This window comes from Euprymna scolopes, chromosome 32 (assembly GCF_053919585.1).
Source record: "Euprymna scolopes isolate OS-2025 chromosome 32, ASM5391958v1, whole genome shotgun sequence".
Taxonomy (NCBI): Eukaryota; Metazoa; Mollusca; class Cephalopoda; order Sepiida; family Sepiolidae; genus Euprymna; species Euprymna scolopes.
The window spans coordinates 4,499,001-4,517,500 of record NC_136513.1 but is presented as its reverse complement, the minus strand read 5'-3'; the positions used below and the strand labels follow the sequence as shown (position 1 = coordinate 4,517,500).

At 34.8% G+C, this 18,500-nt stretch overlaps 1 long non-coding RNA gene across 1 annotated transcript in view; it reads right to left on the bottom strand.

Annotated features, from left to right (window-relative positions):
• Window positions 1–1,494, bottom strand: part of LOC145256100 (uncharacterized) — a 4,493-nt gene extending 2,999 nt beyond the window's left edge. The window contains exon 1 of the long non-coding RNA XR_013863932.1: window positions 1,404–1,494. This is a non-coding gene — a long non-coding RNA (uncharacterized LOC145256100). The remainder of the gene's footprint in view (window positions 1–1,403) is intronic.
• Window positions 1,495–18,500: the final 17,006 nt, after the last annotated feature.

The following is an 18,500-nucleotide window of genomic DNA, read 5'->3' as shown; positions in this document are numbered from 1 at the left end:
TCTGTTGATCTATATTAAAAAACTTTGTTAAACTTTGTGACATATTTCCATTCTATGGAGGTCAGGCGCGAACGAACACCCCATAATTTTATTATACCATATTTCTTCAAACTGAAACATAATTATCAAAGTATACTTACGTATATGGATAAAAAAATCTTTATTAAAGTTTGTGCCTATTTCCATTGTATGGAGCCCAGAGGCGAACGAAGATCTCACAATTTTATTATACCATCCCTATTTAAGTTAAAACATACCTATAAAAGTATTCTTATGTACATCTATATCCAAAACACCTGTAAACGTTTTTTTTTTTAATTTTTAAATTTTTGATTTCCATACTTTGTGGATCAGGCGCGAACGTAGACCTCACAATTTTAATGAACCACCGTTCTGCCAGATCAAACATACCCATTCCTGTGTTTCGATACATCTTCTATCATTATATGTGATCAGTTTTTTTAAAATAGTCAACCATATAGGAGCCTATTCGTGACCAGACACACACACACACATTCAACTTAATATTATATATATATATATATATATATATATATATATATATATATATATATATATATATGACTCAATCTTTATATAATTTAGTAACTGATTCTCAGAATAAATTATACGTATTTGCCCCGAATGTTAATATGTATATTTGACACTTTCCGATTTATCATTGTACCTATTTACTATGCCTCCCCACGGGACAGAGTTAGACACCAGGGTCGTTTTTTAACGTGGAGAAAAGGTACAAAAATAAAAATTGTCTCAGTCGTGAAGGATTTCTCCTCCACCGAAAGAGAACAAGAAAATGAAGTATTGTAGCAAACCATTGCTACGCACTTCCAATTGTCTGATCTAGCTGAAATTTTCCACAAAAAATTAAGAATCAATTTATTCAAGAATAAGATGCATTGTTTATTTATTTTATTATATATATATATATATATATATATATATATATATATATATATATATATATTCCAGATAAATAAACACACACATACACTGACTCACACATACACATATATACATGCATCTAGTTCTTATAATAAAATAGCACTCATTTTCACGGATTCTTTTATTAATTGTTGTAAAGTGAAAAAAAAAACACGCAGAGGAATATGAATATCCGCACACGTATGTAATTTCTATGGCAAGGACAACAGCATGTTCTTTTCATTGTTTTGAATCTCGAGTATATATCCGATACAGTTACACACAATTAATCAACCGAGAACCACATCACTCTACATAAAAAACATATAAGATATCAATGGATGTATACCCGAGAATCAAAACAAGGAAAAGAATATGCTGTTGTCATAGCCATAGTGATTACTTTTATTTGGTTTGTCGATCTCCTATGGGTAAACACGTAACAACTGTTTACTTACGATTTCTGGAATATTTTTGCAGATTTCATCATTTTCTGGCTTTGTTTTATGGCATCGAGCCGGTTCATTGCCTGCGATTTGTGCAACATGCTGCAGCTGAAATATATGTACGTGTCAAGTTATATAGAGTCATAAAGAACTAATATATCACAAGGTCTTCTAAAAACTGTCTCACATTTGATCGATAACATTAGTACAATGTATTGCAAACAATTTGTATCTATTAATGTTTTTATTAGTTGTTTAATATAACTTCCCTACAATATGTATTTATTATTCCAGAAATATTTTCCTTCACGAAAATGTACAATAACAAAGTAAAAAAGAAAAGAAAAACACAGAAAAATGAAATAGGAAGATTAAGTAAATATCGTAAAATGTCACAAAATTTTCCAGATCATTCTAGAAAGACCGGGACGGTTCTGGAATATTCTAATACTAAGTCGAGAAAATCAAAGAACTCTCCGGTAAAGATCCAAAGCGTTCTAGAATATGCTAATATTGGGTGGCGCTCTTTACAGAATGAGTTTTCCGCGCTAACCTTGTGATTAATGCGTTGTCGACATGATGAGTTGAAACTCATCTGCGGCCTGATTCCATGGTTACAAGTCGAGCCGAAAGAATTTTTTTTTAATATAAAATCTTTGTATTTTGAACTACCACGATGTAATTCAGATATTTTTCATGCTGAGGCATTGGTCTAGATCTGTTCATTAGCATCGATATAACGATAACTTAAAATATTTTTCAAATATCAATAAAGAGAGAATTAAGCATTCGTCATGCGAAAACATTACAAGCAATTTTAAATATACAAATAATTAATACACAAATATATATTTTAGTAGGTAAAAATATAGTAGAAAATAAGAATAAAACTCACCGTTTCATCTACCACATATTTGACCAATTTTTTCTCGAAATTACAGTCGCATGCAAAGTCGATCTGTTCTAATATGTTAGAAATACCTCCCTAATATAAATAATGAAAACATGTATAATAATAATACAAATAATAATAAAAATAAAAACAACGAATAACAATATAACAACAGCTGAAATATTAAGGAAAACACGGGAATGCGGAGACTAATACATGAGCAACATGCACGGGCCAGACGACATGCTGCAGAGACAAAACGCGAAACGTTACATGGAACCAAGAACATTGGAGCTGCATATCTATAAGTTCTCCATCCCCATTCCCATTAGCCAATCACTACCCCCCCCCCCAAGAATGGTGCCAAATAATCGAGAAGGTTCAAGAAGGATGGAAAGGCTGAGGAGAAAGCGCTGACCAGACCTCCACTGGACAAGTGCCAAGAGAACTGGTACCTTGAGGAGGCTTATTGCCACTCAAACTCCGGTGGAGACCAATGGCCACTGCTAGCAAGAACTCAATAGTAAGCGGCTGTTACGATAATGCAAATTCATTTGCAAATGTTATCGATAAAGTGGAGAGTACTGGAAATCTGGGGAGACTTGTTGTCAATTAGCTTTCGAAGAACACTACAGGTTGTTCTCAAGGAGAGATCCTTTAGGACTTGTGTGAAAGTACTTTGTGAGGTAATAATAATAATAATAATAATAATAATAATAATAATAACGATAATAATATTAATAATCATAATAATAATGTTCATAATAAACGGTAATAATAATAATAATAATAATAATAAATAAATAATAATAATAATAATAATGAAAATAATAATAATAATAATAATGATAATAATAATAACCTTAATAATAATAATGAAAATAATAATAATAATAATAATAATAATAATAACGATAATAATATTAATAATCATAATAATAATGTTCATAATAAACGGTAATAATAATAATAATAATAAATAAATAATAATAATAATAATGAAAATAATAATAATAATAATAATGAAAATAATAATAATAATAATAATGATAATAATAATAACCTTAATAATAATAATGAAAATAATAATAATACATAAAACATAGCGCTAATTTAAAAAAGTAACAATTCCAAACAGAAACAAACATAAAAAACATCAGAAAACACGAATAATTCATCTCTATTATTATACAAAATTAAGTTTGTTTGTGTGAGTTCCTTCCTTATAGGTTCCGAAACGACTGATCCTATCTTTTGCAAATTTGATACAAAGATAATTTATATGCCTGGCAGTGTTCTTAGATGTGTTTTATACAGAAATTCGTCCGATAAAAATCGAAAATCGAAAATGAAAAAACGATTTAAAAAATATTTTAGGTTGCACCGACAAGAGAGAAAATAAAATCTCAACAATCAATTTCTGCTTTGAAAATAACAGATTTGTTGACACATAGAAACATAGTTCAGTGGTAGAGCATTTGACTACAGATCGAATGATCCCGTGTACAAGCTCAGGTGTGCCTCACAATTTTATTTAATTTTTTTTCTTATTAATGAATTCAATTTACAATAAAAAAGAGGGACTATTTTGAATCGCTGCAAATTATTTCTTTGCATATTTTAAAACTAAACATTAATCACAAGTTAGTTTTCAAGGCATTCATCTTTAAAACAAATATCAGCTGATGTGATATTGTAAACAAATACAGACGGAATTTAATGACCTACATTATAATTATTTATTGTAAATACACACACACACACATACATATATATATATATTGCGAATTTGTCCACCGGGCAAATTATTCCTTGTAATATATAATATTCAATAGAGAAATGATTCTATAATAATACATACAACCAACCAAGCGGCACTTTATTCATATATTTCTTGGCATGCAATCAATTTACGATTGTATATCCAGTAGACATACGTTATAACAAATGTTAAACAACCGACTTCTCGTGTCTGCAGGATCAAAGATTGAGATGGATGGAAGGGATACGACCGCTATTTGGAATTGCTGAATCCTACTGAACATATAAATGTATATACATTCTGAATGATGAGAACAATAGTTTTAAGTCATCAGAAGAAGCAACAAAAATATTAGCTTACCGGGATGTGGATTCGAGGGTGATGTATTCCACCCTAAATATTAAAAAAGAAAAAATTAATCAAAACTATAATTTCATGCACAGAGGTTTTATAACAATACAATACTGCATGCTATAAAACTAATTATTTTGTGTCGTACAAAATAATATGTGAGTGACTTGTACTGCTGGAATGGAAAAATTACGTCAAATGTGTTGCCAAGGTCGTGAGAAGAATGTATATCACTCACGACGCAATCCTTTACCTGCAAAAAAACTAAATAGGTTCTAAAATTGAATACTAATGTAACATTTAGGGAGTAGATGTTCACAGCATCTTTTTCCACCTTGACAGGGTTCAGAACCAGCTTCAAAACCATCCTTTTATACTTTGTTCATCCTGATTTTCACAGAGATGTTACGAGTCTACACCTGTTCTAGCGGTATTTTCATAATAAACATTCACGATAAACACTCGCCTAACTACAACCACTGTCAACAATTTATCTTACTCTATATCTATGTCTAAATCTACACGCACATTCAATGAACAAAGTGTTTTTTTTCTAGAACTGATCGTCTGTGGAACTCTTTACCGCAAATCTGCTTTCTAACTGACGACAACATAGTCGTTTTCAAGTCCAATGTAAACAACTTGTTGAGCTTCCCCCGTAAAATAATCAAATTCTACCCAATTTCTATCACAACACATCATTACGTTGTTGCTTCGCCGTTCAACTTATCAGCATCCTCATCCTCGAGTGATCATCAAGTCTTAATAGGTGGTGACTTCCTCGTTAGAGAAAAAGAAAGTATTAAAAGCACAATAGAAAATACAGCAAAATAATTACAAAATACAGCAAAATAATTACAAAATACAGCAAAATAATTACAAAATAATTACAAAATAATTACAAAATAATTACAAAATACGGCAAAATAATTATAAAATACAGCAAAATAATTACAAAATAATTACAAAATAATTACAAAATACAGCAAAATAATTACAAAATACGGCAAAATAATTACAAAATAATTACAAAATAATTACATGTAAATGTTCTGTCGCAACATTCAAGATTTCTAAGATCAATTCCTTATCTATTCACTCATTTAAAAACGGATTAGTTCCCAAGTTGATTTCTAAGATCAAGTTCTCATCTATTCACTCATTTTAATTCCCAGTTTGATTTTGGAAACATGCTTAAACTAATGTTCCAATATTTGTATCAGGACGTCAAATCTAATCACATTAGGCATAAAACGCATTACAGAAATCGAAGCAAGTTTATTGGCTTGCTTTTTATTCAAAGCTGGCAAACTGAATGAATATTCTGCCACATTCACTCGGGAGTTTTCTGCTCTTCAAATTACTTTCTCGCCGTTTTCAAATTTCCTCTCTCCAACCTAGATTGAAATGGCTAGTCTCTGAAATTATTACAAACGCACTTTGTTTACAGCGGATCTTGATTAATCAGTATGCATACCGATAGGCAAATAGTTAATCTCGTCAGCATCAGACAAAGCCAAACTCTTTGCCAATAACTTTGCAGCCAATTCTACCCTTTGCAACCAAGGCCGCCAACCCCCAATATTTCCTCCTGTATCAGAAAACACACTATGTGATATACAAATATCTGTATGTGATGTTGCCAAGCTAATCAAAAACCTTGATTCCAGTAAAGCAACCGGCCCTGACGATATTCCAATTATAGTACTCAAAAAACTTCAACCAAAACTAGCACCCACACTTACAAAACTGTTTAAACGTTGTCTTAAGGAGAATTGCTTCCCATCACCCTGGAAAATCTCATCAGTATGCCCTGTATTTAAGAATTCAGGTGATCGTTCATCCCCCTCTCAGTACAGGCCAATAAGTCTCCTGTGCGTCATGAGTAAGTTGCTGGAATCTGTGTTAAATAGAGAAGTAATCAACCATCTCAGCAAAAATAACCTTCTTAGTGACACACAATATAGTTTCCGTTCTGCTAGATCTACAGCAGATGTGCTTACAGTTATATCTCATAGGATTAGCGAATCTCTCGACAGAGGCAACCTTTCTAGGGCAATTGCTCTTGATATATCAAAGGCCTTTGATAGGGTATGGCATAAAGGTTTACTTCACAAGATCTCCAGCTATGGTATAGCTGGAAATGTCTTCTCAATTATTAAATCATTTCTCTCTGATAGGTTCATAAGTAGTAGTTGATGGGCAAAAATCAGAAGCTCACAGTATAAATGCTGGAGTCCCTCAGGGGTCGATCCTGGGCCCAACTCTTTTCCTGATCTACATTAATGATCTTCCAAATCACATCCTTACATCATTTGTAGACATTTTTGCTGATGACACTACCATCTATGGTAGCACATCTAAGACAGTAAACGACCAAGTTCTCTCCGATTCTCCCTCCTCTGATCTTGATCACGTTGTACAATGGGGAAAGGAGTGGTTGGTTACTTTTAATGCATCTAAAACCAAGCTTCTATCTTTACATCATCAACGTTCTGATCCCCATCTGGCATCAATTAAAATGAATGGCTCTCGTCTTGGGGAGGCCTCAAGTTTTGGCAGGCTTCTGGGCTTGACCTTTACTCCTGATCTTAACTGGAATATCGTACATCAAATCTGTTGCCAAGGCCGCTGATGCAATTCTCTATCTATATAAGAGCCAGATACGTCCAAGGATGGAATACTGTTGCCACATATGGACAGGAGCTGCTAGAAAAGACTTGTCCTGCCTTGATAGGGTTCAAATTAGACTTCGTGGCCTGGTGGGAGATGTCCTTTTCTCTTCACTGCAACCTCTATCTCACAGAAGAGATGTTGCGAGTTTGTCTCTGCTTTATCCCTATTTTCATAGAAAGTGTTCAACTGAGCTTCAATCTATGGTCCCCCCTCGCCAAACTTTCACAAGAAACACTTGTCTAGCTGAAAACATTATCAATAATTTTCCCCACTCTTTATCTGTACCTAAACCTAAACATAGATTCCATGATCAAAGCTTCTTTCTTAGAACTGCACGCCTGTGGAATTGTCTTCCGTTTTCCTGCTTTCCAGCTGTCTATAATATGGTTTCTGATGAGCCGTTCCACTTAAGTTAATAAATTTACCGATTTCCATTACTATCGATTACTATATTGTCCTTTTGACTACTCTACACTCTTTAATCCGTATCCTTGAGTGGCCTATCGGCCTTGATAAGTGGTGACGTCTATGTAAAAATGTGTCTTAAGTTCCCCTACAAAAATACCGTCGCATAACGGAAGCAGAAATTATTGGATTATTAGCCAGCGTTCTGCTTTGACCACCATAACGATTTTTTTTTCAGTAAATCTGCTACGCGTCAAAATAACGCTAATACCTGGTCTGACATTTTTATAACATTTTCTCTTTTGCAAATATTGGCATTTAAAACGAGTTGTTTCGTTTATCTTATCATATAAGATGTAAATTTAGTCTAACATCCTTTTAACACGATGCTTCATTATGGCGCGCTGATAGTTGCGTCAGGTTTAGGTAATAAAAAACATTGCATTACAGAAGTCAAAACAAGATAATAACTGTTAAATGAGAACTATTTTAGATTTATTCGTCTGAGCAAAAATGCCGAATTGTAATTAATTCAACACTGATTAGTAGAACATTCTAAATTCTCAAACGATTACAGATAAAAATGTCATTAGAAGCGTATACCAATTAATTGAAGATTGATTGAATAAAAACTACAACAAGAGCAGAAACTGTGCAAAGAAATATGGATGCATACACTCACAATTATTCCTTGTTAAATAGTGACGTAATTTAAAATTAAGGTTGGGGTGAGATAAATATAAATATTAATGTATAGATAAAGCCTATAATTAAATATAGTTTTATGTGTTAGAAAATTTATTTGAATTTCTAATGCTGAAAAAGAAACAATTTTTTTTTCTCAGAAAAAAAACTGGTGTTTTCTTTTTTTTTTTTTTGAAGTTTAATTAAAACCCCACAGGTTATTGCAACTTTAAAAAAATATATTTCAAATATATTTTCAATCACAATGAAGGTAAATAGTCTTCAATTAGGTTCTTTCCAAAAGCTCTTCTGGAAAGTGTTCTTTTTTTTGTTAAAGAAAGTTCGGTAGTTTTGTTTTTTCGAGTAAAACAGTTTCATTCCTTCCAGCGAATTGGTTTTTGCTCTTTTGAGGAGGGTTCACTTTTTTTTAGTCTTTTTTAGCTTCTGCTCAACAGTTAATTTGCATAAGTGGTTTATGCAAATTGTCCTGTTAAGATTATTTCTAACACACTCCCGCTATGAAGATTGCAATATAGTTATTGCAATTTAAATAAAGAGTACATTCCTCTTTTTATTTTATCTTATGAAAAAGTGAATTTGTATATTTTGGAAAGATTGCATTTGTTTATTGGTTTATAAACTCCTTTTAGAAAAGAGTATTCTAAGTGTTTCATATTTATATGGAAATGATTTCTTACTATCTTTTTATTAAATATATTTATACTCACGAGCATTTGTTTTTTTTTTTTAAATAAATTTACTCAATTACGAGCATATGTTTATGAAATATTTTTACTCACGAGTATATTTTTTTTACTAAATATACAGGGTGTCCGTAAAGTTACTATAAAGTCTTATTGTTTTATTGTATTATATTTGTATTAATAGTTAATATTTATTTTTTTTACAGGTTTATTTAATCAAGCATGCCACGCAAGCTAACTTTGGAAGAGCGCAAATTTATTTTGAAGCGATATTGGAAAACAGAAAACGCACAGGATGTAATTCGACTGTACTCACTTTACAAGCATTTTTTTTATGAAATGAATTTATGAAATCTTAAGTACCTGACATAATTAAGTACCGTTTTAATAAACTAAGTTGACTATATTTTTAATGAAAAAGTGAATTTATATATTGGAAAGGTTGAATTTGTTTATTAGTTTATAAACAGTTCCCTGTTAGAAAGAGTATTTTAATGTTTTCCAATATATATATATCTATATATGCATATATAGAAAGATTTGATTGTAACCCTATTTACTTATAGATAATCAATATTATCTTTCATCATTTGGTGGAATTTAGTAGTGGCCTTGCTTTTAGGTCTGGTTTTAGGTTGAATGGACACCTCTTTAATGCTATTATTACTTCTTATTTGGAGTGTTTTATCCTTAGGTCCTTCACTAGAATCATTCTGGGAAAGCCTACTGGTAGATACTTCCATTCTGGGGACAGGATATTTCCATAGAATATAGATTAGAAATGGAGTGATACTCTATTGCTCCATTAGTTTGCTTAAGTTTAACGGCTAGTATTTTATTGTCAAACCCTATTACCTTTTCTAATACCTTTCCCAACATCCAGAATAGTCTAGATTTCGTTGTGGATTTGATTAATACTACACCCCTTACTTTTATTCTATTTTCCCATTTATTTTGGTAAATATTCCTGCCGTGTTCTCTTAAACTTAGCAAATAGCTTTCATACTACAATAATTTAAATTTGGATATCATTTCTCCTTGAAATTCTAAAGTTTTATTTAATGAGTTTGGGTCAGGTTGTTCTTGCCAAACTTATTCAGATCTTAAAACTAAAGAGGGATTCCCATATAATCGCAAAAATGAATCAGGTGTTATAATTTCAAGATAAGGAGAGCTCTATATATGCGTCAAAGGTCTAGAATTTATAGCCAACTTAATATTTGACAATGTTGTTAAAAGTTCAAAAATAGCTAAGTCTAGATCTTCCTATGGCCTTCAATAGACAACTTTTAAGAACTCTTATCAATCTCTCGCAAGCCAAACCGACCCACACAGAATATAAAGGGATTTTGATATGTCGGATATCGGATCCTTCTAGTTCTTCTTGAAACTCCTTTGACTGTAGAGAGTTTTCAAGAATACAACCTGCTTTCTTAAAAGTTTTAGAGTTATCAATTCATAAAAATTGAGGTACAGAGTACATGTTTCAAAATCTCTGAAAGGCAAGCAGAAAATTCCGGGTGGACTTATCAGGTAACAGTTGAAAATGGATTGCCCTTATGTTAAAGCAAGTAAATATTAAAGCAAACATTTTCACTGTACCTCCATCCTCTTCATCCTTTACCCAAAACTGACCCATGTAATCAATTCCCACATGGTTGAAGGGTTTTACCAAATTAACATGATGTTTAGGCATGTCAACTACTTTCGGATATTTATAAAGTAAAGCATTAATTTTTGCAGGTTGAATTTTTTTTTATTTCTGTCTTTACAAGAGTTAAACCTTAAGGAATCCAAGTATATTTATAGAGGGATCAACTTTTAATTGCTATAAATATATATTTTATTTATTATAAACTCGCCGTTCTACCTGTTTCGGAAAAGTTAAATTTAATTTAGTTTTTTGCAACAACATTTAGGGTGTTGAAACAACATATAACGGGAAATGTTTTCTCAATCATTAAATCATTTCTCTCCGATAGGCTCATAAGAGTAGTGGTCGATGGACAAAAATCAGAGGCCTGCAATATAAATGCTGGAGTCCCCCAGGGGTCAATCCTGGGCCAAACTCTCTTCCTGATCTACATCAATGACCTCCCTAAACACATACTTAAATCATTCGTTGACATCTATGCTGATGACACAACCATCTACGGCAACACATCAAAGGCTGTAAATGACAAAGTTCTCTGATTCTCTATCCTCTGATCTCGGGCGCGTGGTTCAGTGGGGGAAGATGTGGCTGGTTACCTTTAATGCATCCAAAACCAAACTCCTATCCTTACATCATCAACGCTCTGATCCCCAGCTGGCATCAATTGTGATGGATGGCTCTCATCTGGGTGAGGCTCCGTGTTTTGACAAGCTTCTGGGTTTTACCTTTACTCCTGATCTGAAATGGAACACGTACATCAAGTCTGTTGCCAAGGTCGCTGGAAAGATGGTGGGATCCTTCTACTGCTCCAGAAGATATCTCACTACTGATGCAATTCTCTATCTATATAAAAGCCAAGTACGTCCAAGGATGGAATACTGTTGCCATATCTGGGCAGGAGCTGCTAAAAACAGCCTATCCTGCCTTGACAGAGTACAAAATAGACTTCGTGGCTTAGTGGGGGATGCCCTTTTCTCTACCCTGTAACCTCTCTCCCACAGAAGAGACGTTGCGAGCCTGTCCTTGTTTTATCGTTATTTCCATGGCAGATGCTCATCTGAACTCCAATCTCTGGTCCCACCTCGCCAATCTTTCACGAAAAACACCCGTCTAGCTGAATCCACTGTGAAAAATTTCCCCCACTCTTTATCTGTGCCTAAATCAAAACGCGGATTCCATGAACAAAGCTTATTTCCTAGAACTGCACGTCTGTGGAACTCTGTTCCGTCTGCCTGCTTCCCTCCGGACTACAACTTGGATGTCTTCAAGTCCAATGTTAACAAATTCCTAATGAACCGCCCCCTTAATTAAACACTTCATCAAATCGCCACACTAACGTAATGTACTTGCAATAACCCTTATCCCTGAGTGGCTTCCGGGCCTTGATAAGTGGTGATCACTGTGTAAAAAAAAAAAAAAACATTTAGTTTATTGTTACAGCATTTAAGTCATTGAAACATTTTAGTTTATTCAAACATTTATTTAGTATATTGCAACAAAATTTAGTGCATTGTTACAATATCTATTCAGTATATCTTTGAATTTTCAGATTCTATTAGAGTCTAGGAATAAATTTAAATTAGAGACCTGTGGGGGTCGCCTGGCCTTTTTTTGGGAACTGACTTCCTCCACAAATAATAAAAATAAAAATAAGAAATCTTATGTGCAACACAAACGGAGGTTTATTTCCGGAATAGAAATAACAAATAATAACAAGTTAAAACATAGTTCTCAATATTTCAGAGTTCTTTTTTTTGAGTTCATATGAAAGGTGGAGAGTCTCTTTTTTTGTGTTCTTTGAATGTTCAAATATGTAACATAGACAATATTAATGTTCGTCTGTTAAAAGAGAGTATTAATGCGCGGAGCAGTGGAAATGAAATAATTGATGTTTGCACGCGTGGCAAGTCCTAATGAGAAAGCGTTGAATGAGTCGGAAGAATTTAAAGAGACGAAAGAATGCTCGAAAGGCTAAGAGACTAAAGAGATAGATTTTGTGTTTGTGCATGTTTATATTTGGTTTGATTGGCTCCAAACGAGCTCTAGAAAATCAGTTTTAAAATGTGTCCTAGGAGGAATTCCATTGGACGGAAGACATCACATGGGGTGCTTTCAACTACGTACGCACCTTTGGTATATAAAGGTCACGCCGGAATTTGCGTGGGTGTCATTTTTCATTTTTTTTAACGCGCCGAAACAATCAATTGCACTGCGCGCCTAAATTGTATTTAACGATTTTAAATTTGAATATTAAACTGTGCCAACTGGCACAAATACTCCCCCCAGATTGGAATTTTTTTTTTTTTTTTAATATGTAATGTATTCTTTGAAATGTTTCGGCCAGTGGACTTTCCTACCCGTTTTTGTCGTGGGTTTGGTGTCCTCGTCATTTTCTGCTGGTCTCCCATGTTCTAAGGGAATTTGTTCTGGTGGGGAAATTGTCTGGGGGTATTCCTCAATGTATGCTGGTTTAATTCGGTCGATCGCGATGTTGTCTTTCCTGTCTTTCCGTTGGACAGTAAAATATTTTTCACTTCTGTCCAAAACTTGGTATGGTCCAGTGTAATTTGGACAAAATGGCTTTTTGACCGTATCATTCCTGATAAACATAAATTTGCATGTGTGAAGGCCGTTCGGTATATAGGTTTGTTTGTCAGCCCTCCTGGTGGGGGTAAATTTGAGAGAAGACATTTGTTCTTTAATTCCGTCACAAATGTAGCCGTGGCTGAAATATCTGTGTATGCATTAAAATACTGTCCAGGTAGTGTGACTACGGATCCAAAAACTAGCTCTGCTGGTGTGCTTTGTAAGTCTTCTTTTATTGTGTTTCGGATCATTAATAGGATTAATGGTAAATTATCTGACCAGTCCGCGTTGTTAAGACTCGTGGCCAAAGAGGTTTTTAGCTGTCTGTGAAAGCGTTCGACGAGGCCGTTTGAGCAAGGGTGATAAGCAGTAGTCTTTATGTGGGTTGTTCCCAACAATTGGTTGAACTCTGCGAAGAGTTTCGATTGAAATTGCGAAACTCTGTCCGTTGTGAGTATTGACGGTACTCCAAAAATTGCTATCCAGTCTTTTAGTATTGTTCCAGCTACTGTCGCTGCCGATGTGTCTTTCACGGGTATGGCTGTTGGCCATCTGCTGAACCTGTCGACTATGGTGAGAATGTGGGTATGTCCTTTTGAGGGCGGTAATGGCCCCACCAAGTCAACATGGATATTGGTGAACCTGGCATCAGGCGCACTGAAAGTGCCCAGCGGTGACTTCGTGTGCCTGTGTATTTTATTTTTCTGACAGGATACACACGTCTTGGTCCAATTTCGAATATCTGCATTCATATTCGGCCAAACAAAGCGGTCTGTTATTATTTTTACGGTGGCTCGTTTGCCTGGATGCGACATATTGTGAAAATGTAGAAAAACATGTCGTCTGATGCTTGGCGGTATGTATGGACGCGGTTGTTCTTTTGCTGTATCACAATAAAGTGTTGTTACACTAAAAGGTACGGGCATTTCCTTCAGTTGCAAAGACGTTTTCTGTTGTACGTCAGTGAGTGTCTTGTCCGTCTTCTGTTCTTGTGCAATTAATTCCATAGTTAACGAACTGGAATTTAGTGAAGTTATTGCAGCTCGTGATAATGCGTCCGCCACGATGTTTTCTTGCCCCTTGACGTATCTGATGTCTGTGGAATATTTGGCAATATAATCAAGGTGTCTGATTTCTCTTGGACCATATTTATCTACATGCGTATGCAGTGCATATGTTAACGGTTTATGGTCAGTGTAAATACAGAAATTTCTTCCTTCTAACAGATGTCTAAAATGTTTAATTTACAAATAAATTGCTAATAGTTCCCTTGAAAAGGTACTGTACTTTGTCTGTGTCTTGCTCAGTTTGGCTGAGTAAAACAATATAGGGGTCATTGTATCCCCTGTCAGTTGATGTATAACTGCTCCTACAGCTTTGTCTGACGCGTCTGTTGTAAGTGTAAGCTTCGATTCTTCGCTGTCCTTAATATAATTCAATTTTGTGAAATTGACTAAGGCAGTTTTAGCTTGATGGAAAGCTTTTAAAGCTGATCCGTCCAGTTTTAATTGTTGGTTTTTCGTTTTGTTCTTCAATAATGACGTTAACGGTGCAAGGATTGTGGAACAGTTGGGTAAAAATCGTCTGTAGTAATTAATTATACCTATGAAGCGACGAACTTGTCTAACAGACGTAGGTTGTGGAAAATCCGTAATGGCGCTTACTTTTTCGGGTAATGGTGATATACCATCCTTATCAATTGAATGTCCAAGGAAGTTTACTTCTTGCTGACTGAAAATACATTTGTCCAAATTTATTTTTAAACCGTAATGGGACAGTTTTTGAAAAACTTGTTCCAAGTGTTGTTTATGTTCGTCGAGGTTTCTACTAGCAATTAGGACATCGTCCACGTAAGCGAATACGAATGGAAGGTCCCTAAAAACCTCGTCTATTAACCTTTGGAAGGTTTGACAAGCGTTCCTAAGTCCGAATGGCATTCTGACGAATTCGTAAAGTCCAAATGGTGTGGTCAGTGCTGTTTTGTGGATATCTTCGTCCGCCACCGGTATTTGGTAATACGCTTTTACTAAATCCAGTTTGGAAAATACCGTGGCATTTTGCAGTCCGATTGCAAAATCGTGAATGTGTGGGATAGGGTATCTATCCGGTACAGTTTGTGCATTTAATCTCCTGAAATCACCGCATGGACGCCATGTTGTCGCGTCTGCTTTCTGTACCATGTGTAGAGGAGATGACCACGCACTTTTGGAAGGTCGGATAATTCCTTGTTGCAACATGCGTTGAAATTCGTCTTTTGCGATCTTGTACTTATCCGGCTTCAGACGTCTGGGGGTGGCGTAGACTGGTTGTCTATTCGTTTTAATATAATGCTTTGCATTATGTTTAATATTATCCGTGACTTTGAATGGCTGAGTAAGTTGTGGGTATTTTTGAAACAGCCGACGAATGTACGTCTCTTCAGGTAAGGCAGAACTAATCCCAGTAGACTGGTATCTTGTGGTGATACCTTTAATTACGATTTTTGTTTGGTTATCAGTCAGTGTGCGACTAGTCATGTCTACCGATAGATTAAACCGTGCTAGGAAATCTGCTCCTAATATTGGTGTCGTCACGTTGGCTATGGTAAAAATCCACGGAAATGTGCGGCGCAGGCCGAGATTGACGTCTAAATATTTTTCACCGTATGTCGGTATTTGTGTGCCATTAGCTGCTTGGAGGTGGTAAGGCTGTGGAATAGCTTTTTGTTTACGTAGAGGTGGTATCACGCTGATTTCAGCTCCAGTGTCTATTAAGAAATTATATCCATGATTATTATCACGAATAAAAAATAAACGACCTTTAGTGGAAAATCCAGCGACAGTCGTCGTCTCTACTGGCCGGAATATTCGTTTCCCTGATTCTTGTTTTTAAAAGAACAAGCATAAGTGCAACGCCGAGCTTGTGTGCCGAATTTTTTGTGGTAAAAACAGATTTCGTTCGCTCGTTCCCGTGTGTTGCTTCGACCTCTACTAAGACTTCGTTTTCGGTAGTCCGATCGTTTATTAAATGAGTAACGATGGTTTATTTGCATTAATTCCTGCACTTGTCGAGTGAGATTTTCGACCGTCATTTTTAGTCCCGATATATCGTCGTCGCACGTCTGTTTCTGCTGTGCTTGTGCTGAGTTTACTTTGCGGTGCCTCAGATTTTCATGGATTCGATCTGCCATATCGGCGAGTTTTTCAATATTTGTCTCTTCCGTTGTGGGTGCTAGGATTTGTACTGTTGTGTCTGGAAGTTTATCCAGCCACAGACTTCTCATTATATTTTCGGACATTTTGTTGTCCCCTAGCAATGTACGCATGTATCGCAAAAGTTGTGACGGGGTGCGATCTCCCAATTCTACTTGGGTGAAAAGATTGCGTAACCTTGTTTCGTTTGAAAAGCCTGTCCGTCGTAAGATGGCCTTCTTAAGTTCGTCATATGGGTTGTCTTCAGGCACATTCTCCAATAAATCTGCCACCTCTTCGACGACGTCTGCCGGGAGTTTTTCCACCAAGTAACAGTATTTGGTTCGTTGAGACGTTATCCGCTTTGCGTCGAAAAGGGCCTGGATTTGGATAAACCAGGTCTTTATGTTGGTAGGATTAAATGCTGGTATATTTACCGTTAACGTTGCCAGAGGTTTTTCAACACAGGAAGGTTCCATGTTTGTTTTCTTCGCTCGAAAGTGATTTCAAAGCCTTTAAACTGTCAACTGACTTTTTCCGGTGACGCGGAGCTTGAAATTGTGGCCGAAAAAAATTGTCGCTTTTTCCGCTGAGTCATGGTTGTTTAATAGTTTATACGATTCCGTTGTGCATATGATTTCTGCGTCGGGTCACCAACTTGTGGGGGTCGCCTGGCCTTTTTTTGGGAACTGACTTCCTCCACAAATAATAAAAATAAAAATAAGAAATCTTATGTGCAACACAAACGGAGGTTTATTTCCGGAATAGAAATAACAAATAATAACAAGTTAAAACATAGTTCTCAATATTTCAGAGTTCTTTTTTTTTGAGTTCATATGAAAGGTGGAGAGTCTCTTTTTTTGTGTTCTTTGAATGTTCAAATATGTAACATAGACAATATTAATGTTCGTCTGTTAAAAGAGAGTATTAATGCGCGGAGCAGTGGAAATGAAATAATTGATGTTTGCACGCGTGGCAAGTCCTAATGAGAAAGCGTTGAATGAGTCGGAAGAGTTTAAAGAGACGAAAGAATGCTCGAAAGGCTAAGAGACTAAAGAGATAGATTTTGTGTTTGTGCATGTTTATATTTGGTTTGATTGGCTCCAAACGAGCTCTAGAAAATCAGTTTTAAAATGTGTCCTAGGAGGAATTCCATTGGACGGAAGACATCACATGGGGTGCTTTCAACTACGTACGCACCTTTGGTATATAAAGGTCACGCCGGAATTTGCGTGGGTGTCATTTTTCATTTTTTTTAACGCGCCGAAACAATCAATTGTACTGCGCGCCTAAATTGTATTTAACGATTTTAAATTTGAATATTAAACTGTGCCAACTGGCACAGACCAAAGAAGGGATATTTATATTACTTTTGTTTAGGTTTAAATCCGACGTATTTTTTATGACTTAATTTTGTACATTAATAATAGAAAAAATAAATGAATAAAATAAGAGTCGCTTATATGGGAGCATTTTTAGAATTAAAAATTGATTAAAATTACTTGATGTTGTGGTAAAAATAGACATGGTCATATCTACCAATTAGGATTTCCCTTCTGTGCTGTTCTCAAACTGTATAGACTAGAGTAATGCAAAGATTAAATATGTTAAAATTAGATTCTTGAAAAAAGTACTCGATTATGCACACATCACAGTAAGAAACGTTGCGTTATATTTTAAAGGCTTAATAACTAGTTTAAATTGAGAGAAATTGTTCAGAACACAGAATTGCGACAATATAGTCAAGTATTTAACTTGTGCCAATCCTGTGAGAAATTTGTCATTCGTTAATAAGTTTAAAACTAACAAATGCTCTAATGTTATAACGCTTTTTTTTTTCGTCAAAATTTGTTTCCGTTTACAACTTCTTTTTTTTAGTTGGACATTATGGAATGTGGAAAAGTCAATTAGAGTTGTAATAATTTTAAAGGACCCAATTTGTCTATTTGGTAGCATATTTTCTTTACAAAGACATTTAAAATTAATTTAATTAATCAAATAATAAAGAGTGCATTCGTTTAAAGACCCCGTAATATTGTGGTCGAATAAATGTTTAAGGTTAAGGAATTATCAACGGCCACTGCAGAGTTTTTTTTTTTTAATACGCGTGCATGTTGAAGCTGCAAAGAATTTATGCCTTTTCTCCAAAGTTTGCTACCATATACAAATATAACGGTAAACCATTTGAATGTTGAAATAAAACGAAGACTTACTTTTTCTTTTGT